Genomic DNA, 23,388 nt, shown 5'->3' on the forward strand with positions numbered 1-23,388 from the left:
ATTCACAACTAGTCCTGACACTTGTGCAACTGTCACAGTCTCTGCTCCTCCATTTACGTGGACAGAACAGAATCTAAAGTCACTGTGATGATTAAAGTGCCTGTCACAGAGGCTGGCACATGGCAGGCGCTAATGTCATCCTAGATTCCCGCTGTTGGAACAAAAGTGAGGCTAATTTTGAGCCATCAAATAATATTTGGCCAGAAGTTTCACAACACAAAATACATTGATGCTTTTGTTATAGAAACATCCCTTGGAAATAATTTGAAATACCATGTGAGAGTAAAATACAATTCCATTGCAGCATCAGGATGGTAGTGAAAGGTTGGGAAACACAGGGGAATAAACACATCCAATGTCTTCATGATAGAATATTACAAAGGTGGCAAAATATTGTAAGAGATGCTTAAGTACTCTGAGCAAAAAAAAAAAAAAAAGGCAGAATTCAAGTTGTTTTGTTCTGATCCCAGTTACATAAATTTAAACACAATAGATGAAAGGAAGAAAGTTAAACAGAATATTAACCACAGGCTCTGGATAGTGTAATTATGGATGGCTATTCCTTCCTTTACACTCTTCCAAATTTTACAAGTTTTATAAAACGTGGGTTTATTGTTTTTATAACAGAAAGCATTACTGAAATAAATAATATATGCAACAGACTTTTACCTGTTGTCATTCTTCAACTTTTTGGCATAATTTGAGTGTTGGCCTTGTTTTCTATTACTTCACCTGTCCTTTTTTTTTTTTTCTTTAAATATTTCTTCCTTTAACTTTGTCAATTCCTGTTACTTAGTCTACCACCTAAATGTTGGTGCTATCAAGAATGTTCTCTCGGGTCCTCTTCTCTCCTCTCCTGATAATGTCACCCATGTCCTGTCTCCCCACTTTCTGTTATCAGTGTTGGCCCTACGTGATCTGCAAACTACCAGATCAGTCTACCTGCATATCCAGCCCGTCGTGGCCTAACCCTGCTCCTTCTCTTTTTATCCCCTCTCTCATTCAGTCAATATTTATTGCCTGTACACTACATACTACACAGTCTGCTAGAGACTAGGATGCAACAGAAATGAAAGAGAGCCTCTTGTTTCAAGCAGCTTTTCATGACTTTTTTCCCCTCCTTTTTCCAGTTACCAAATTCCAACATTAGAGGCAGCACTGGGTCCTTCTGCTTTTCATTCTTCTTACTAATCAAGCAGTTGCTATATTCTGCTTATGAGTTTGAGCTCAGAAACACCTTTCATTTTCATGACCTCTTTTTTATGCCCACTGTGTTGACAGTCGCCCTCTTTGAGCCTTTATTATTTCCTGGATTACCGTATTATAGCTTCCAAAGTGATGCCTCCTTCGACATACTTTCACTCACAACTCCATCTCACACAGAGCTATAAAATAAGTCACCTGAAACACAGTTTAGGTCATAGTGGTCTGCTATTCAAAATACACCCAACAGCTTCTCATCAAATACTGAACGGTTTCCTCAAGTTGGCATTTAGGGTCCCCTTTACAATGTATTGGGTTGACCTGAATGGATTTTTATTTTGTAGTTCAAAAGGGGGTAGAATCGTAGCCATTTCAGATGGCACAACTGAACACTATTTCCATCCACACCTTCTAAGAACCCCCTTCCTCTACCCTACACTCCAGAATATAAATGAGATCAGTCTATACTCCCCACTTGTTCACTTTCTTTGGTTTCCACACTAAGTGTTGTTTGTTCTTCCTGGAGCTCCTCCATGCATTCTCTCTCCCTGGAATACTTCTTTTGCTACCAATGAGCCTTGAGGCTACTTCTTTGTTTTATTCTGCTGCACCCCACTGGGCTCCAAAAGTGTTCTATTCTATATATGCTTTTCAAGTAGAGCATCTGAATACACGTTTGTAATTGTTAGTGTCCTCAGCTATTTTTCTGGCTAAGTTGTATTTAAGGTTGAAGGTAGTGTCTGCACACTGCATACTGTTGCCAGGTTGTTTGTTTGTTTGTTTATTTATTTATTTATTTATTTGGTCATTTGAAACCTCTGCCATATTTCAATTAAAAAAAGCTTTACAAAGTATTGCATCAAGTTATGCTATTTAACACTTGGATATCTGGCTCATTTAGTTATGTAGACTATAATTCAGTAATACGTCTTCATCATAATGACACAGGAATCCTTTATGGATTAATTTATTTTAAGACTTCCTAATTTCTCTCTGACATTCCTCCTTAAAGAATAAAGTTCTTCAGTTTAAATAAAAATATATATATATTAAAAATATAAAATATATCAGAATTTGATTATGTTACATATTTGAAGATCTATTTAGTCCCACCTTATGCATATGAAAACAAGAATCTACAGGCATACTGTTTGAACCTTATTTCAGTATATGTCACGTGCATAAATAAAATATTAAAGCAAATGGCTATGAGCCAAAAAATCTACTAGGAAAAGAAGGTAGTATATTGTGGTTACTATGAAGGACTTTAGGCCAGACTTGTATTGGTTGCCCAGTTGGAATCTCTGTTCATCCATCCATAAAATGGAGACCATACCCACCTCCCAGGATTGTGGAGAGAGTTAAAACAAGATAACCTACATTAGAGGCTAAGGGTAATTATCTAGCACATAGTTAATAACAAAAAACCATAGCTTTATTAATAAAAATAAATGACAAGAAAAAATAGCATTCTCTAAAACTATCATGACTCTAGAAGTTTCTCTATACATTAGGAAATGATGTCATACTAGTCCATGATGAGCAACAAAGTGTTTAAGAAGACTATGACATCATTTCTAGGATTACAGAGGGAAAGAAAGAGACAGAAAGAGAAGGCCTCCTCCCCACTGCTGCAGCAAAATCTTGGCTGAAGACATGAAGAGCAATAAACAACGTCAAGCTTGGGAGTAGTATTTAGGAAGCATCCTTAAAGCAAAACTCATGCTGCAGTTTGGCACCCTTCCCTTGCTGATGAAAGTGAAAAGGGACATTTTAAAAATTCTTTCCATTTTAACCTAAAACTGGAAAAATTCTTTTCTATATAACTTGGAGAAATTTCCACACATGGTTTGCCTGATTTTCTACCTGATATTAATTATAATTAACTATTTTTATTAATTAGAGACAATATAATGAATATTTTGGGTAGATGAAAAAAAAAGAAGTACCAAATGTCTGTTTTACAGTGTGTAATCTCATGAAAAACAAGAACAGAAAAGTAACAGAGGAAAAATGCTGATGAAACATTTACTCATCAAATAAGTAAATATTTGTTGAACTCCTACTACGTTCCAGGCACTATTTTATGTGCTGTAGATATCAGTGAAAAAAATCAGTGAAATAACTAACCAATGTCAAGACAAGCTTGATTCGCAAAACCGTGATACAGATCCCTGACTCTCTTCGAGTCCAAAAGTCAAATTTAATTCTGATCTGACGCCATAACAGTCTATTTCAATAAACCCTAGTTGATGACACAAAGTCTGTCAACACACCCCTAGGTATATTTTAAAATGGTCCTAGAAAATGTAGGTACTAAGAGGCTTTAGGTGAGGTAATATGCCACTTTTCCAACACCCAGTTAAATCACAACAGAGCAGATTCGTTCTTTTTAACAATATATTGAATACATTTTTTAGTGGTTAAATAGCAACATCATCCTTTTCCAACTCATGTAAATACCCCAATGTTCAAAATTAATATAATGAGTTGCTAAATGATCCTGCAGATTAGGAAACAGATTCTCACATAAAATATATACTATATGGATTTTGTGAGATGGGAAAATACCAAATAGATTTTTTTTGCACTGAAAATGAAATGTATTCACTACTCTGAGTGAAACCTAAAACGAAAGAATAGTCCCAAGGGTTTTACAATATCCAGGAGGAATAGTTTAGTCCTGTCTGGGGATTCCATACCTGACTCCACTAATTTCTAAGGAAAAAAATGCAATATATTTCCTGTATCTCTGAGACTCGTCTATTAGATTTTTGTTCAATATCTGAAATAATGCAGTTTCCTTTTTTTAGAACACACTGATTTATTGTAATGAATTCATTCTCTTGTGCAAAAATATTATGTGATATCGCCTACACTCTGGAAGGGTGGTTACAGTGGCATCTGCCCCTTCCTTCTCTCCCACAATAACTACCCACATTACCAAGGCTCTTAGTAAGTGCTTGTGGAATGAATAAATTAAGGGCCTCATAATACACACTGCAGAGAAAATTAAACGAGGACAATGCATTCATCTCCTTCAACTGGTACAAATATTCACACTCACAGATGTACACTCACATACTTCTGGCATTTCAGGATCTGTCGTTGAACATTAGTTATTTCCCAAGTACATAAAAAAAAAAAAACTAACTTCACTGCATAAAAGATTTCAGACCGATAATCTTGAGAGGAAATACTATGTGAATGCCAAAGAAAGATTTAAGAGACGTTATTGATCTTCTCAGCAAGGCAGAAAATGTCTTCCATTTTTGGAAGGCAAATTTCAAATATAGCTTTTCTTGACATGAGTGTATGTTGAAGTCAGAGGTAATCTTAAGGAATTAAACAAAAGGTAATACCTGTAATTGCCATCTCCAATCAATACACATCGTGATGCTGAATTTGAAAATTAATATTTTTCATGTAAGGCATAAGGCCCAGGATCAATGGATTCAACTTGATTTCATGGCAAGATGAAGGATTACTTTCTTATGCCAATAAAGCATATGTAAAATCAGTTCTTTTAATAACCGACAACCTCAGCCTTTAAACATGGTGCTGAAGACTGAAGCATCAGTGAAGAAGTTACAATATTTTATTCGCAAAACCTAACAATACTGAGTCATTCCTAAGCTCTTGTCTCTAGCGCTCATTCTACCTGGGAATTTACCAGCATTTCATTTACCAGTTTAAAAATATCACTTATTAGCAGGATTCCCTCAGATAAAAATCATTACTTTAGTATACTTCTGTTAAATTCAAATGACTGAATTTTCATTAAGATAGAGAATTTTGGACATTTTTTTTTAGCTGCTATCATAATAAATATCCAAAAATAAGCCAGACATATTGATATTTGTTAACAACTTGCAACACAGGCAAAAGATATAATTCTTTAAACGTCTTATAATCAAAAAAGCCTTGGATAATGGCATTCTCTGCCTGGGGAATCATACATGCTACAGACAATGATCAACGTAGGCTTAAGGATAAAAGATCAACCATAGATAGATTAATTTAAATAAAAACATTCCAATCTTTCCCGATTTTCCCTCATTTAAACACCCAAACAAAACATGTGGTACCTTTTAATTTTCTGAATGAGTAGTTCCCAATCAATGTTTCTTCGGTTAGAGACAACAAGCTGAAGAATCTACTGAAACAAAACACAAGAAAAAAAAAATACATATACAGATTTGTTAACTAAATATTGAAAATTGTAACTCACCAGTAAGCAAATGTATTCTTTATAATCCAGATAATAAATCTATGTCTTGAGATCTGTAGTACAAAAAATGCAGTACTTGAATTTTTAGGAAGCTCAGTAATGAATTTTAAAGCATTTTACTTTGAGATCCCATCAAGCAGATCCTTTGAAAAATGGATTAAAAACAGAACAAAATAAATAAAAAAAAAAAAAAAAAAAAAAAAAAAACCCAAACCATTACCAGTGAATATGCAGCGATACCACCCAAGTCTAGCCTTTGAGGATTGCTGCAGAATCCTTCTCCCGGAGCATTATCTCTACGGGCTGGCTCTAGCTCTCTAGCTCCAGACAGACGCAGTCTGCAAGCCACCAGCTCCTGTCTGTGTGTGTCGGGGAAAGGGAAGCTGCAAATTAGAAAAAGTCCCCGCAGTGGCGAAAAGGAAAATAAGGCGAGTGGGAGAGGGAGAGAGAGCTCACTAGCCTCAGAATTTTCGAGAATGATGACAAGCCACCCAGCTCCGCCATCATTCACTGACAATAAGATGCAGCTCTGGCTTATGATTTAGCGGTTTACCATAGGGGCTTCTGGTATCAAATGCCTGACAGGCATTTTAATTGCCTCCATCCAAGTGTGTCCCCAGGAGTCGAGTCTATAAGCCTATGAATGTCATCGTCTGGTCTCCTTTGTGTTAATGCCAGACACACACACACACACACACACACACACACACACTGCTTAAATAGAGAGGCAGTTTCCCGGCATATAGGATTACAAATAAATCTGGCTACACAAACTGGACATGACTAAATGGTAGTTTATGGGAATTTTTATTATCTGCATTAATGACATCAGAGGTTGTTTGATGTTTTGTCATTGGCTGCTAATTGCAATATTTTAAAAACTCAGTATCACATATTGCTTACTTATATTCCAAAATAAATAACTGTGCCCAATAGAAAAATGCATATATGTATTTGTATTTTCAGAGGGGAAATTCAATCCCCTTTTAACTGTGATAATTACACACTTGGCAATTTTTCCTTACAAGAGAGAATACCGCAAAAAAACAAAGAGGACTGGAAAACCAGGGTTGATGTGTGATTTCTGTGGGCAATCTATTTTATTCCGTTTACATACAGAAGCAAAAGGAAGTGGCAAGGAGCTTGAGAACTGGGACTTTACCGTCCCCAAGGGCCAAGGCAGGGAACTGAATCTCTGGCATAATCAGTATCCCCTTTATGTTAGCAACTGAAATGAACAGTTGCCTATCCCTGTTTTACGGTGCCCTTTATGTAGGGAGGTTACATGTGGAATAATTCCCTGAATTTATTGCCTGGACAAAAGAGCTGGGGAAAATGTTAATAAATAAATTAATTTTTATAGCACTGTTAGCTTCCTGCATCAGTGAATAGAAGAAAATTCGATGTATACCAAAAGGGCTGGCTCTGAAGGAGGTTGCCAGGAGGGAGCATCACCATGGTTACCGGAAACAGAAAGTACTGAAAAAAATAAGGTGATGATAGAGAAAAGAGGAGACTCCAGTGGAGGAAATTTAGAGACCAAGGGATATGCTTCATTCTTTGCCTTCTGGAAAGAACTGTCTCTATCGGTTTTACATTCTATTTTGAACACATTAAGATGAATTTACATCCTCCATTAGCCACCTTTCTTCTCCACTTTTCGATCACTAGCTAATTTTGCTTTCATAAATATTCAAATTACGGTTCTTTTGTACAACATGGTTCCTACTTCTCCTTGCTTCTGTCCATATTCTGGATTCACAGACACCACTCAACCTAGTCCACACCCTTTGTCTCATAGGTGAGGAAGCAGAAGCCCAGGGAATCTGACCAAGGTCACAAAGCAGGCTGGAGATCCAGCAGAAATACCATCCCAGTTTCCTATCTCAGGTGCCCTGCTTTAATTCTTTCAGCAAGTGATTTTCATGCCCTGCTCTGTCCCATTCTGTTTGCAAGCAAAAGCGATTCCAGAAACATCCTTTGTCTTTGATTTTGTAAGCTTTCCTTTACTTGCTAAAGCAGTGATCTTCCTCTTTAAAATATGTTCCAATAATTCTGAGACGAGTCTTGCTTAATAGCTGTGCTGTACTGTATTGGGGGTCTGAAGAATCTGGGGTAATTATGTCACTGCTTTTCTTTCATTTCCAGCCCGACAACCAGATGAATCCAGCATGATTACCCTTTTGTGAACCTATCTTGTTGAGCCTGAACTTAATCATCATATACTAGGCACTCTATCATCCCCGGCAGGCATTGTTCTTTCTGCAAGCATGAAATTGGGCAAATTCATCTGTTTTCCCAAGGTTCCTCCTACTTTGTGTAGTTTCATGAAGTTACCCAAAATAATGAAACTGGAAAACTGGGAGCCCAAGTTAAAAAAAAAAAAAAAAAAAAAAGAGATCTTTCACTCAAAAACCACCACTGGGGGGCGCAATATTTGTTAAAATCTTTCTGAGTCAGCAAAAATTGTGATTAGGATTTTGACCTTGCTGTTTTACTGTGTTTATTTCCTTCATAAAATGTTCTTTCAATATTCAGTTCTTATAACTCATTGCTTTTAGGTTAACTCATCCATAGGTAGGATCAGTTTGATTTTTCTGATGTCTGAAATACAGTTGCTGTCATTACTATTGTCCTCTGCCCCCAGTATGTCAACCACAAAATAAAGAAATAACATTAAAAAATATGATTACCCTAGTAAAATTACGAGAGAGTTCAGATTTCAGTTAACCTTACATAGTGGTTAGACATCTTCTCCTCCAAAAAGTGTTTCTTAAATATGATCTTTCTGTTAATTGTCTATTTTTCTCTAGTGATTTGGACACTAAAGTTATTTTTTAAAGAAATGTTTTAATATATTAATTATTGATAATATATTGTTAACTTCTAAGCACAAAAAAAAGATGCATAAGATTGTCATTTCTTCAAACAGAAATATTTGGTCAGAATCTTATAAAGTATACATAATGGTCCTGGTCAGTCTAAAAAAATAGCACAGCTTCAAAAATATTTAGGACTCTTTAGGAGTCATTTAATAGTTGAGAATATTTGCTTTGTCATTGAGAATGAATTGGTAGATTCTTTTTCTTTTTTTTTTCTTTTCATTTGTTAGTGGATGGAAGCAACTATTACTTTAGCATGTGCATTGTATACTAAGCACTATATTTATAATTCTTCTCTTTAATTCTATTCTAAGACCACAAGATGGCAGATAATTGAGAGCCTTTCATGACATTTTACATTTTTTATATTTGTGCTTATGAGCCTAAACTGTATTGCTTTCCTTCCCTTTTTTCTTTTTGACAATATTCTAGACCTTCACTTAGTACCATTCATCAGTTTAACCAATTTTGATGACATACAGACATATATTTCAAACACTTGATAGGTATGGGGGAAAAACAACATTTCCTTCTCCAGGAACTTCAACTATAGTGGAGAGGACATAAAAGTAAGCAGGAATCTAAGCTAACACTTCATTTTCTACCTTGGATGACACACTTTGTCTCTGCCCGTCTGTTAAAATCTACTTCATCTCAGATCCTGATGGTTAAGAATCTGATTTAACTACATCCCCAAATTCAGTTAGCTTAGTCCTATGGCTCTTCTGGAAGACCCTTAGTTTTACTCCCTAGATACAGTGGTCTGTATATTTGTGTATCACTCTTGGAGTTCTTTAGGAATGAATAATGGAGGTATTTCTTCCTTACCTCCTTGAAGCCTTTGCTCACATATCATCTTCCCAGCCAGGGCTTTCCTGACTACTATGATGAAAACTGCAACCATGTCTCCCACAGCCTTCATTCCTGCTCCTGCTTCCCTTTTTCCACAGCACTTACCACTGTCTATCACACCATAAACCTGTATTTATTATGTTATTATTTACTACCTGCCTCATTCTGCTAGTTCTGTGAGGGAAATCATCTTTACATGTTTGGGATACACGTATCCCACACGTTTGGGATACACGCTGGTGTATCCAAAGCACCCAAAACAGTGGCTGGGAACATAGTAACATTCAAAAATATAAATATATATTTTTTTAATGAGTAAATGTGAAAATCACATTAGCAGATGAATTGAAGCATTTAAGCACAAGAAAATTCTTTGTGTTCTATATTGATTTCCTTGTTCCATATATTCAGTCTTCCTTATGAATATTGTATTTTATTTGTATTATAAATCATTTTTCCCATGGAATCAATATTTTTTGTTATTTCCATTAAAGGATATACATTTATTTAACATAGGGACTTGTCTCCTGCTTTCTTTGAATTCTCCAATGTTCCTAGCACAGGATTATCAGCTCTTAAACGCTAAGACAGAGATTGTTTGATAAATAATACTTCTATTGGTGTTAAATATGCTAACATTTAATCTTTAGATTATTTAAATAAAATTAGAATAGTTAATAAATCAATACTGCCTTATGGCCAAAATGCTTAGAAATGTCTTCTAATTTTTTTAATGTATTTTTTATTATTTTTTAATATGAAATTTATTGTCAAATTGGTTTCCATACAACACCCAGTGCTCATCCCAACAGGTGCCCTCCTCATTGCCCATCACCCACTTTCCCCTCCCCCCTACCCCCCATCAACCCTCAGTTTATTCTCAGTATTTAAGAGTCTCTTAGGTTTGTCTCCTTTCCTCTCTGTAACTTCCCTTCCCCCCTTCTCCCCCCAGAAGACCTTTCCCCCGGTCTTCTGTTGAGTTTCTCAGGATCCACATAAGAGTGAAAACATATGGTATCTGTCTTTCTCTGTATGACTTATTTCACTTAGCCTAACACTCTCCAGTTCCATCCACGTTTCTGCAAAAGGCCAGATTTCATTCTTTCTCATTGCCAAGTAGTATTCCATTGTATATATAAACCACAACTTCTTTATCCCTTCGTCAGTTGATGGACATTTAGGCTCTTTCCATAATTCAGCTATTGTTGAGAGTGCTGCTATAAACATTGGGGTACAAGTGCCCCTATGCATCAGCACTCCTGTATCCCTTGGGTCAATTCCTAGCAGTGCTATTGCTGGGTCATAGGGTAGATCTATTCTTAATTTTTTGAGGAACCTCCACACTGTTTTCCAGAGTGGCTAATTTTTTTTTAATTTAAAAATAATTCTAAGATTTTATTTTTAAGTAATCTCTACATCCAACGTGGGGCTCGGACCCACAAGCCCCAGATCAAGAGTCACATGCTCTACCGACTGAGCCAGTCATGCGCCCTTGAAGTAGCTTTTTATAAATTGACTATAATTACTATACTTGGCACTTAAAAAAATTAATAATATAAATAATAATTATACTTTTACCTTATACTCTGAAATTTGCCATTCGAAATATAAGCAGATATCTGAGTATCTTACAAATTATATAACATCCAAATTCACTGCACACTCTTTTGCCTTATTTATCACAGATGGCATCTCTTCTTTGAACAAATTTTGTCCACACAAAAGTATCCTGTGGTCAGACTCCGTGTCCCAGCACCCTGCCTGCCTTAAGACAGACCTACTGAGTCAGGATTTCCATGGAATGGGCCTGAAGCCTGTGTACTCCAGGTGACTTGAATGCCCGGAAAACCTGGGGAAATGCTACTTCCAGGGTGTCCTCCTTCAAAGAAAGTCTAGAAAACTTGGGTGTTTTGGTGGCAGATTGAGTCTATGCTAATCAGAGGTAACCAAACTGCTCATGAAGCGTCAGTAGATATGGTTAATGGATGCTTCAGTTGTTTATGAAGATTCAAAAAACATGTGTTAATATAAAAAAAAAAAGTACACTGTGGTCAGACAAAAAACAAAAAGAAAGAAAAGTGTCACAATTAGTGTATCTGCCTGAATTATATGAAATGTTGAAATTCTATTACCTTTTAACCTATAAGATAGCAATTTCATATTGTTCAACAATACCTGGAGAAGTCATAAAAAGGAAGCCGAATTGAGTAGAGAACTGTACAAAATGTCCCAGTCTCTAGGCAAAGGCAAGTCTTCAATAGCCACTAAATAAAATATGACAAGTTTCAAATTCAATAAGTGACACTTTCCAGAATATTACAAATTATGAGAAGCATAGGCCCCAATACTACTGATTGCTTTTAAGGCCATGAGGCTCTATGATTCATGTGAGGATCTGAAAATCTTCTAGAAATGTTTCTTGAATTCTTTGACAAATTCTACAGTAAGTCTCTGGATTTCATTTCTTAAAAATGGCTAGGCAAACAGATTCAATGTAATATCAGCAGTGCAAGACATATGTTCTAGGGGATTCCTGATTTATTTATGGGATGAATAACTGGTTGGGAGGTAAAAGACAATCCCTAAGCACCCAAAGGACACATTTATGTAAATTACTCACATGATGTTCTTTTGTTTTCATAGCAAACTATAAAAATTATTAACATAAACAAAGCTGAATTATCTTTATAAAAAATAAATAACCAATATCTTCAGAAATTCATATATAGGATTTTGACAGCAGATAATGGGCAAACTTATTATAGAAGGATAAAAATCCCTTCCCCCGCAATAAAATCTTTAAATCACTTGACTCTTGCCCCTAAATTCTTCTTGTTATGATTAAAGAGGATGAACTACATTCATCAGCTTGTTGTATGCTTCATCTTTCATTGACTTTCACTAGGTACTCTATGCTACTGAGCTGGATTTTGACTTATCCAAAATTTGAAAACAGATTGATAGTGTTCAGGCCTCAACTTCCATAATTATTCACCTTTTTAATATTTATATTAATTGTCTCTTCACATACAACCCAGTAGAAAAAATTTTAGGGGAGCCTGGTGGCTCAGTCAGTTGACCATCCAACTCTTGATTTCAGCTCAGGTCATGATCCCAGGATTGTGGGATTTAGCCCCGTATCCAGCCCTGCACTGAGAGTGGAGCCTTCTTAAGATATTCTCTTTCTCTCTTTCTCTCTTTCTCTCTCTCTCAAATAAAAAGAAAATTTAAAATTTTTAAAAATAAAAACTTTTAAGCCAAGATACTTAGTATTTTCACTGAATTTAGATAGAGTGAATCAGAAATGGAGTATGTTTATAAAGAAGCAAAGAGCATACTTACATATGGGTCACCTACAGTCATCTTTGACATCTTCACTGTGATTTGGATTAGACTTGACCCATACTGGGGAGGATGAATATATTCTAAGCACGTAGGGTGAGGAGTAAGGCAACATAACTGGACTACTTTCCGTTTGCTCTTGTATCATGTTTTAATCCTCTGAGTCATCAGGATCAGAGTTTGGCTTCACAATTTCATTTTAAATCTTAGTGTGGTGATTTTTTTTCTAAAATTCAGTTATATTCTTATCCAAATATAAGCACAAAATACATTTCAAATTATTTTGGGGTTATGCACCATTTTTAACCTCAGAAATATTCATCTTTCACTGGCAATTTTTCACAGGCAGTTTCAAATGATATGCTCTTGTTTTTCTTTATTCCATTAGTACTCTGATTTCACTCATTAAGGTGAAGCCAAAAAAAGATGATGTAAATAGAGAAAGGAAAGAGAAGTTTTTCCAATTGTCAGCACCCAAAATACAGTCTGACTGCTATTTAGTGAAATAGCTAGCTTAAAGGCCATATTTAAGTTGTGTATGCCATCACCACCAAGGCTTAGGAAATGACAGTTACCCCAAGTTCTATTCTGCTCATATACTTTCATCAAAGTAAACGGAACTAAACTTCTTTTTGCAAATCAGTGTTATGTGAACTTCAATTCTGAAAAATAATTGCTAGTTCAATTCATCAAGTTATAATCTCATTACACTTGAAGAACTATGTTGGGAATAAAATTCTCCAGGTACTGAAAACTATAATGGCAGAACAACTGAAACTCTAACCCACCGCTGGTGGGAGAACAAGCTAGTATAGACCCTTTTGAAACTTCTTTGGCAAGACTTAGTAAAGTAAAATGTAAGTCTACCTCATCAGCCAGTAATTCCATTTCTAGGTATATACTCAAGAGAACTGAATACATATGCCTATCTAAATACGTTTTTGGAAATGTTCTTAGTAGCTTTATTCATAATATCATGAAATTAGACACCACTCAAATGCTCAACAATAGTAGAAGCTGTTACAGTATATTCATACAATGGATTAGCACAGTGAAAAAAATAAAGAATAAAAAAGGATTACTGTTACATGCAAGTACACTGATGGATCTCATAGGCATAATGATAAGTAAAAGATACAGACACAAAAGAGGACATACTGTTTTACTCCATTTATATGCAATTCAAGAACAGACAAAACTAATGTTCAGAAATAGAAGTCAGAATAGTGTTTGCCTCTATGGGGATTAAGATAAAGGGTAGTACTGACTAAGAAGAAGTACAATGCGTCTTGACATGGGTGGCTGGGACATGTTGAGGGGGGTGTACAATCGTGATGCATGTGCTTTATTAAGGTATATTATACCTCAATAATAATAATAACAATAGCAATAAAATACTATGATGCCAATCGTTTAGAAATTCTGTTTATAGCACATTTTAGGATCCACAGTGAACATTCTGCAAAGGGTTCTGGTATGAACATACATACTCAGGTGTGGAACGATGGCCTCATAAATGAAGGCCCTATGAGTATTATGTGTTTGTTAAATAAACGAACTGCAAGAACATTTCACATGGGCTTTTAATAAATAAATAGGAAACAGTGAACTAAAAAACTGTATAGTAAAATGTGTATCTTAGAAATTTAGTAACATGTGAAAATACTTGTCTATAGCAATACCTACTCAACTACACTGTGATGACCAAAGCATGGACAGGTGAGGTGCCTTTCATACTGTCCCTTTCATGCAAATCCCTTGCCCATTGACACCCAGCATAATCACTAGTTTTCTTCAAAATCATCTACTTCTTTGCTACCAACCAAAATCTTAGACTTCCTGTTTTGTCCATTTAATGTTCTGCCCTCTTTTATAAAAAGGCTTCCAGAACAGCTCCAGTACACACTTTGCTTTCTCAGAATCACCCTGATACCAAATAAAATAATATAAAATAAAACAAAATCACCATGATGCTATAATGACTGATATTATATATGGCCTTGGGCTAGTCTTATGTTGTTTATATTCATTTATTTATTCTAATACTGACCGATTAAAAAGCATAAGACACAATTGTAATATAAATGCTTAAGTACCTATAATGTGCCAACCTCTTTGAACACATTGTTTTATTTAGGGGCGCCTGGGTGGCTCAGTTCGTTAAGCATCTGACTTCAGCTCAGGTCATGATCTCACAGTTCGTGAGTTCAAGCCCCGTGTCACGCTCTGTGCTGACAGCTCAGAGCCTGGAGCCTACTTTGATTCTGTCTCCCTCTCTTTCTGCCCCTCTCCATTCGCTGTCTCTCTCTAAAAAATAAATAAAACATTAAAAAATAAATAAATAGAACACATTGTTTTATTTCACAACTCTGAGAGTTATGAACCTCCACTTTACAATTGAGGTAAGAGTCCAATTAGGTTTAGTTATATGCCACGCACACAGCCGGTAAGTGGTGAAGCAGAAATTCAATCCCTGGACTTCTGAGTTAATTAGTTTGTAATCCACCTTAACAATTCTAAGGTGTCATCAGAAGAGAGGAGCTAAACTGAACATAGAAATAATAATTTTTCATTTTTCTAGGTCAGGTACTTTAAGACAGACTATACTACTCTAAGTGTGCATAAAAGAGATAGTCTTAGAAATAAAAAATTTTACTTTCAGAATTATTTCAGTTTCCATCAGTTCATATAAAAATGAGGAAACACAAGCATTCCTGTATTTAAGGAAGACATTGTAATTTTATCTACTATCTATCTGGTCTAATCTTGACAGAGTGACATGTGTGAGATATATGCTCACGTGGTTTTTAAGAACTTCATTGATAATTTGGGTTTATTGTGCACATTTTTAACCTCTTGTTGAAATTAACATATGTCTTAAAAATATAGATTACAGGGGTGCCTGGGTGGCTCAGTCGGTTAAGTGTCTGACTTCAGCTCAGGTCATGGTCTCATGGTTTGTGAGTTTGAGCCCCGCATCAGGCTTTATGCTAATAGCTCAGAGCCTGGAGCCTGCTTTGGATTCTGTGTCTCCCTCTCTCTCCGTTCTTCCCCCGCCTGCACTCTGCCTCCCTCTCTCTCAAAAGTAAATAAAGATTAAAAACATTTTTTTAAACTATAGATTATAATGGTAAAATACTTGTTTTACATAGTCAATTACTATTTCCATTTTATTATGTCAAGTTAGAAATAATTGAATACCATGGTTAACCTTAAAGGTTACATCAGAAAACATTACACCAATATCATATGCCAATGCATGCCTTGTTTAAATTAAATTTATCTACAGTTAAGGTGTGAGATACTTTTCTTCCAAATAACTCCATTGCCTCCATCAAGCCCTTCCTCAAATATTATCTTCTCAGTGAGGCTTTTTTTTAAAAAATTTTTTTTAACGTTTATTTATTTTTGAGACAGAGAGAGACAGAGCATGAACGGGGGAGGGTCAGAGAGAGAGGGAGACACAGAATCTGAAACAGGCTCCAGGCTCTGAGCAGTCAGCCCAGAGCCCGACGCGGGGCTCGAACTCACGGACCGTGAGATCGTGACCTGAGCCGAAGTCGGACGCTTAACCGACTGAGCCACCCAGGCGCCCCTCTTCTCAGTGAGGCTTAATGTGACCATTGCAATCTGCAATTCCCATTCCCAGTCTCCATTATTGCATTTGGCAGAATACTTATCATTTCCTAATATACTATATAACTTACATATTTTTTATGCTTATTCTTTGTGGTCTGTCTCTCCTCATTCATTTGTGAGCCCCAGAAAAGCAAAACTCTTGCCTCTTTTGTTCACTAATATCTGCAGGTTCTTAGGCCTGGTACATAATCAGCACATAATAAATACTCCTTGAACTCATGTATGCATGAATGGATGACTGAAATTATAACACTAAGACTCATATAAAAAGGATGAATGACCTCATAAAAATCTGAAGTCTGAGTTGAAACAGTTGGCAAAATTGGTGGAAATCACTAGTTTCAGAAATCATTTGACAAAATAAATGGTGCAATGATTTTATTTATTTTTGTGTCTTGGTTATTTAAATATACACATTTTAGGCTTTTCATCTATGACACATTTATAGCCATTTTAAGTGCATCTCACAATTTAAATTTTTACAAATAGTTATCTATATGTTTATTATTTATTTTGACAAAACTTCTTGCAACTTTTGTACATGCTTGTGAATCCTTAGTTATAACTTGCATGTTTAGCTTTCCAATCACCTAAAAGTTGATGCAAACTGTTTTCTTTCACTGTATACAATCAGCCTATAGGGAATCTATATTATTAGGAGAAAATGGGAAGTCATGAAAGAAAATTATAAGATTTGGTGTTGAGGAATTCTCAATGAAAACTTTCATTTAACAGTCTGCCAAGCAGAATCATCTTCAGGAGTTATGAATTTCTTGGCTGGTCTTCCTGGAAGCCGGAAATGAACCTTTCTTTGATTGAACGTCTCCACAAATGGGACCATTAAAATTTAATGGAAGAATAAATAATGGCACAAAGTCAAATGCTACAAAATCAAATGCTACATTGCATGACATTAGTTCTAAAATTCCGATTTCTTTTTGAAAAATGCTAAAAGAAGTTATTTTGTTCATTGCTTTTCTAGATTTCAAGATTATTATCTCAATATTCTAAACCTTTCTCATTTCTTCAATACTTGGCAACTTCATAGAACTGGAGAGTTAGCAGTATTTGAGAGGCCAATCCATATGAATTAGGCAGTCTTTAACCTTAACACCAGTACCAGATTATTCTGAAAAGGTTTACATTTTACAAGCTCTTATAGTATTTTCTTCCAGCATTAAATATTTCCAGGTCAATTCATAAAACATCTACTGTGATGGCTTCATAAATGCAACATCATATGTGGAATGCTTCTCGAAAATGCATATATTAAAAAATATATATATTCTGTGAATAGCTAAAATCCACATTCCAAAAATTTATGAAATCCATACTTATTTTCTTTGCTGTTTAGGGGAGAGTATACCCTGGGATATACTCCCAGCCACCAGGAAATGTATATAAAGTTTTTTAGTCCTTATCTTTCTTCTTCTTCCAGTCCTTCTACCAAGGGTACATCAGAGATGAGAAGAGAATTTACTGGTGATATGAGTGTTTATTTGTACATTGTTTAAATAAAACAGTTTGCCAGAACAACACACACTTTGAATATTTAGAATAAATCCACTGATATACCTAAATGTGCACGAAAGTCCTAAATCCTCCTGTTGATTGGAGCTAGAGAACATAGATTATGGATATCAAACCCCTTGTGAAAAGAGAGGGGAACTGGAATGGAGAGCAGGAATACTTTTATGTTTCATCCTATCAGATTTCTAAGCTACAAAAGACTCTAGATAAAAGACATATTGGTTTTTAAATTAAAAGGAAATATTAGATATGATCCATGTCTATATATGGACATTCTTTTTTTTTTTTTTTTTTTTTTAAATTTTTTTTTTCAACGTTTTTTATTTATTTTTGGGACAGAGAGAGACAGAGCATGAACGGGGGAGGGGCAGAGAGAGAGGGAGACACAGAATCGGAAACAGGCTCCAGGCTCCGAGCCATCAGCCCAGAGCCCGACGCGGGGCTCGAACTCACGGACCGCGAGATCGTGACCTGGCTGAAGTCGGACGCTTAACCGACTGCGCCACCCAGGCGCCCCTATATATGGACATTCTTTCTCAACAGTACCATCAAGTTGGATAGAAAGGGTTCATGTGGGAAGAATTCTATATGACAATGTCTGAAATTACATTATATTTATACTATCATTTTCCACAATTCTGTGGCTTTCCTCCCTTTTGCTTCTAATAGCAAACATATAATTAAAGAAATAAGAATGTTTTATTTAATATTTTGGGGGAAAACCTCAGTTTTTTTCCAGATATCACCCATCTATTATAACTTATTTTTCAAATGGATTGAAAGAACATGATCTTTGCAGAAGTAGCCATTGTTAAGTATCCAGGCCAATGAATCTGTCTGTGAGAGAAATTACCACATCCCTGAGAACACTAACTTTTTTCTTAAACTGTTACACTCTTGTTGTGTGTGTGTGTGTTTCCTCTCCCATTCTCTATGCTTTGTCTATCCCTTTTCAATTCTTTCTTCTCCTTCTACCCCAAAGTCATGGGGAACATGGACAAGAAAACAGGAAAATAGGTAAGGAATCATTTGGACAACTTTTCTCTACCGAAGCCTTTGGTTTCACTTCAGTTAAGGGCAGCCTTGATGTGTTTTATAGCATTTTCTTTCTACAATATCTATAGATTCTTCTTACATTGGTGCACAATAAATAATGTGTGTCTTGGGTGCTGACTCAGAAAAAAATGCAACTGGAAACGGGGAGAAAAATATATAGCTATTGTTTTCACTATACATAATACTATAGCATGGTATCTATTTATTTTGAACTCACTAGAACTAAAGAAATAAAGACAAGGGAATAGAATGCCCAGCTTACAGGGGCACCTGGGTGGCTCAGTCAGTTATGCGTCCAACCTTGGCTCAGGTCATGATCTCACTGTTTGTGGGTTCGAGCCACACATTGGGCTCTGTGATGAAGCTCAGAGCCTGGAGTCTGCTTCAGATTCTATGTCTTCCTCTCTTTCTGCCCCTCCCCTGCTTACCCTCTGTCTCTTTGTGTCTCTCAAAAATGAATAAACATTTAAAAATTAAAAAAAAAAAAATGCCCAGCTTCCAGATACCTTCTGCTGAAACACATGTGAGCACATAGATGCCACATTAGAAAAGAACAGGTGGTACCTCAATGACAGGTTTTTCTGGATGGCAATGGTTGATTATAACTCTGTTATAATTTCAAATGTTAATTTGGAAATCCCCAGTAGAATGTATGATTGATTGATTTGCTGATTGGAGATGGGGAAGTAAAGCCTTTGTTAAATGCATAAGGACTGCAAAAAGGGAAACCTTTGAGAAATTGGCAAGGCATTCCATTAAAATCCAAGTGCAACAAAAGAGAAATTTATTTTACAACAGGGAAAAACTTTGGAAAGGGGAGTGAAGTGGAGTGAAAGTAATAAAATAGCATAGACATGCTGACCTTGACCCAGTGCCATTTGTGCAGCATCTGAAGAAGATAAAAAGTAAATAAAAACTGATGACATGTGCTAGAAGGGTTAAGACACTCAAATCAGAAGGAAAAGTAAGAATATGGGAGAAGGGTAGAGAAAAGTCGGAAGATCAAGAACTTTGGAAGCAAACAGGGTTTCATTTATAAACCAGTGAGCCAGTCTGACAGGTGAGGCGGGCTGAGGCACTTGAAAGATCTTATTCAGTGGCTGGCATTACTGAATGCCCAGCTGGGTCCGAACAAGAGTTGTTTTAAACAGGGACATTGTTCTAAAGAAATCTTAAGTTTCATTGGCCCTCCAATGAAGCCTTATAAATCTTGAACAGCATCAATATTCACCAACCACCTGCAATCAGCATTACTCTAGAATTTGCTAGACACAGCATGTCCTTGACAGGGAATATTTTAATTTGGATGGCTGGCCCTCTACTCAGGACTTACGTATATTGATGATATGCAAATCAGTTCAGTTCAGAAGCTGTCCCATCAATAGCATAAATTAAGTGTATCCTATCATGAGGATTATCTCGGAAAGAGAGAATGTCACCCTCAAAATGCCTATGGCCTAGAGGTGAACAGTCAGCAGTCTCTGAGTGAGGGAGAGTGAAAAACAAAGAGTATTTCATCACTATTGACTGGCTGGCTGCATTCTTCTTTAGGTTAAATGCTTGATTACTTACATAAAATATCTTTGCTCAGAAAAACTTTCTTTCCAACATCCGTGCAGCCAGACAAGAGATTCAAAGATAGCACTTTGATCAAGTGTCCCTGATACCGTAACCTTTATGTTAACATTGCATATTTCATTGAGAAATGATGACCCCTAGCATAGGACATGTGTTTTGTACCGGTGAGAATAGATTTGTGACTTTCTGTTACACATTCTAGGTAACTTAGAGTTTATAAAGAGCTAAAGTCTCCAAAGAGAAAGACCACAAGATTGTATGACAAATATAAGAAAAAGAAAACAGCTTTGTTGTTAGGATATCTTACCTATGACAGATTTTCAAAAAGACCTTATAAATCAGAGGCTGGAATTACATGATTAAAGGTAATTCAGATATAACTCATTCTACAATGCAATTTAAAGGCATTTTCCATTAAGTTTGCAATTCCTTCCAATACATGTTATCCAGACAGCTTGTTAGGATACTATCAATGAAAAATAATTTTTAAAGTCTGGATTTAATAACAGATAAAGGGAAATGGTGAGACTATTCTTGAAGCCTGATTACAAGTGGTGAACGTGTGTGAGGTGGTTGAATTCATTATTCATGATGCCACAAGAGTTGAAGAAAACTGAGGTGCTCACAGTGAGGCACATGGACAAGTCAAAGGAGATAGAAGTCCTGGAGTCCCGCACAGCTTTTAGAAGCTTTGAAGTAAGTAAACATACAACAATATTGAATGGAGAAGGCATAAATAGAACATCATCTCTGCCAAGACAGATATGCATCAACCAAGTACGAGGCATACTTGGAAGGATGGAGGGAGGCAAATGGAAGTGGAGGTCAGAGATTAAAAGAAAAATTTTAAATAATGTGAATCAAGAAAGGAACTTTCATTTTCTGATGATGATGTGCCCCCAAAAATGAAGATCATGAAGAACTCAATTCTTTGGACCTGTGGTTCAGAACACCACCACCATCAGCAGCACCAACAACAAAAGGTTATGAAACCTGAGATTCTGCAAGGTTATGAAGTGAGATCTTGCCCTCACTCCTCCCAATACCATCTATGGGGCAGAGACTGCGAAAGTGGAGAACATGGCTGCAGTTCCCAACATTTGTTCTGGATTCCACAGAGTTGTGCTAAAATGCTAGGTTTCACCATTGTGTGTTGATTTAGAAGTCTAGAGATGGCCCAAGAACCCACTGTGTAACACCTCAGATGATTCTGATGCTACTGGTTCATGGAATACATCTTGAAGAAATAATACCACAAAAGAGAGAGAGAGAAAGAGAGAGAGAGAGAGAGAGAGAGAGAGAGAAAGAAAGAAAAGAAAAGGAAGAAAAAAGAAAGAAAGAAAGAAAGAAAGAAAGAAAGAAAGAAAGAAAGAGAAAGAAGAGAAAAGAAAGAAAGAAAGAAAGAAAGAAAGAAAGAAAGAAAGAAAGAAAGAAAGAAAGAAAGAAAGAGGGAGGAGATAAATTGCTCACTAATTGCAAAGGTATTTATCTCTTGTGCTAATGAAAGCAACAGGGGTTCCAAAAAAGGGGGTGAAGGGGCCAAACTATGTGTCAATAAGAATTTGTGCCAATAACAAGTGTAGTGAATTACGACAATGTCTTTTATAATTAAAGATTATGCTAAAATTACAAAAGATATTTTTTAAAGAACATGACTTACTTTATTTCCTTTTATTTTTCTGTTCATTTTTCCTTTCTTAGTATTCTTTCCTCATTAGCTATAATCAGTTATGACAGGTAATATCCAGAAAAAAGTACTGCTCTACTCAAACATTTTAAGATTAACTCTTTTGTTACACTATGACTGTTAAGGGCCAAATGAAGACAGAAAGAGGATTCCAAGATTGCACTTAGGATATATACTTTAAATAAAATCTACAAATATTGCGTGTAAAATTATAATGTTGCCCTCACCATTTTTATCTTATTTCTATCAACTAATGCGAGTTTTGTACTTGATGCTTGTGAACTTGGAGCCCCAGATAAAACCTTATTCTTTCAACTGCCAAGCAACCATAAGGTGAGACACCTGTTTATGTCAGATAAGCGCAACATTACTTTAGCTCTCAAAGGGCTTTATCTTGATTAGAAACCAAAACCTCTATCAAGAATTTGGGGACATGCGGCACCTGAGGGGCTCAGTTGGTTGAGTGTCCAACTCTTGATTTTGGCTCAGGTTATGATCTCACAAGGGATGGAGCCCTGTGTTGAGCTCTGTGCTAATAGTGCGGAATCTGCTTGGGATTCTCTCTCTCTCTCTCTCTCTCTCTCTCTCTCTCTCTCTCTTTCAAAATAAATAAATAAATAAATAAATAAGCATTAAAAAAAAGAATTTTGGAACAGCACAGCCAGCATCCAGAAGAGGGTATGCCCACAAGTATGTTAACATGAACATGGTCTGCAGAGCCTTGGACTGATTTCAGAGCTTGAGAAAGGGAAAGGGAGGAAGGGGGAGCAGATGTCCTTACTCCTAAACTGGGTTCAGATGGCCTCTATAAGGACTTGCTCCCGTGAATCTCTACAGATAATAATGAGGAATTTCTATCAGGGACTTGCTAAAGACGAAACACTTTTTTTGAGCATGTATTTACATTAACTTATTTAATCTTCACAGCAACTCTGAGGTAGTTACTGTTATGCCCGTGTTATAAATTAGAAAGCCAAAATTCATAGTAGATTGAATGTATTAATAGTAGATTAAACTATTGGATATGAACTCAGTGCATATCTGACTGCAGATATGCTTTTAAAACTGTATTCTAAAATAAAACAACAACAACAACAAAAAATAGCAAAACACCCTAAATTCTACTCCTCAGTATTCTCCTCCATTTTGGATGTAATCTAAACTTTTCCTAGCAGGGAGATGGTTAAAGATCTTACAAAGGCTATTGTTTGGCATCCCTATCTTCCAGCTGCAAATTTTGACAATGAGTCCACATCTGTAATACACACGATATGGATAATCTGGTACCCAGGGAGCAATGGAAATCCAAAAATATATATATTTTTTGGTAACTTATTTCTTCGTCTTTTAATTTTCTGAGATGTATGAATAACAACATTAAAGATTCA

General features: G+C 36.0%; 1 protein-coding gene across 43 annotated transcripts in view; it reads right to left on the reverse strand.

Moving 5' to 3' along the window:
* The window catches only part of MAP2 (microtubule associated protein 2), a 284,391-nt gene that overhangs the window by 133,387 nt on the left and 127,616 nt on the right, over window positions 1-23,388 (reverse strand). For 8 of the 43 annotated variants that reach the window (XM_058706925.1, XM_058706974.1, XM_058706872.1 and 5 more), the window contains exons 1-2: window positions 5,655-5,956; window positions 5,292-5,359 (exon numbers count right to left, since the gene is read on the reverse strand). The gene's annotated coding sequence lies outside the window, so the exon portion shown is untranslated. Of the gene's footprint in view, window positions 1-5,291; window positions 5,363-5,434; window positions 5,558-5,654; window positions 5,959-5,987; window positions 6,112-23,388 lie in introns of those variants that run through there. The other 35 variants (XM_058706689.1, XM_058706672.1, XM_058706744.1 and 32 more) reach the window with 14 other exon arrangements.

This window comes from Neofelis nebulosa, chromosome 2 (assembly GCF_028018385.1).
Source record: "Neofelis nebulosa isolate mNeoNeb1 chromosome 2, mNeoNeb1.pri, whole genome shotgun sequence".
Lineage (NCBI taxonomy): Eukaryota > Metazoa > Chordata > Mammalia > Carnivora > Felidae > Neofelis > Neofelis nebulosa.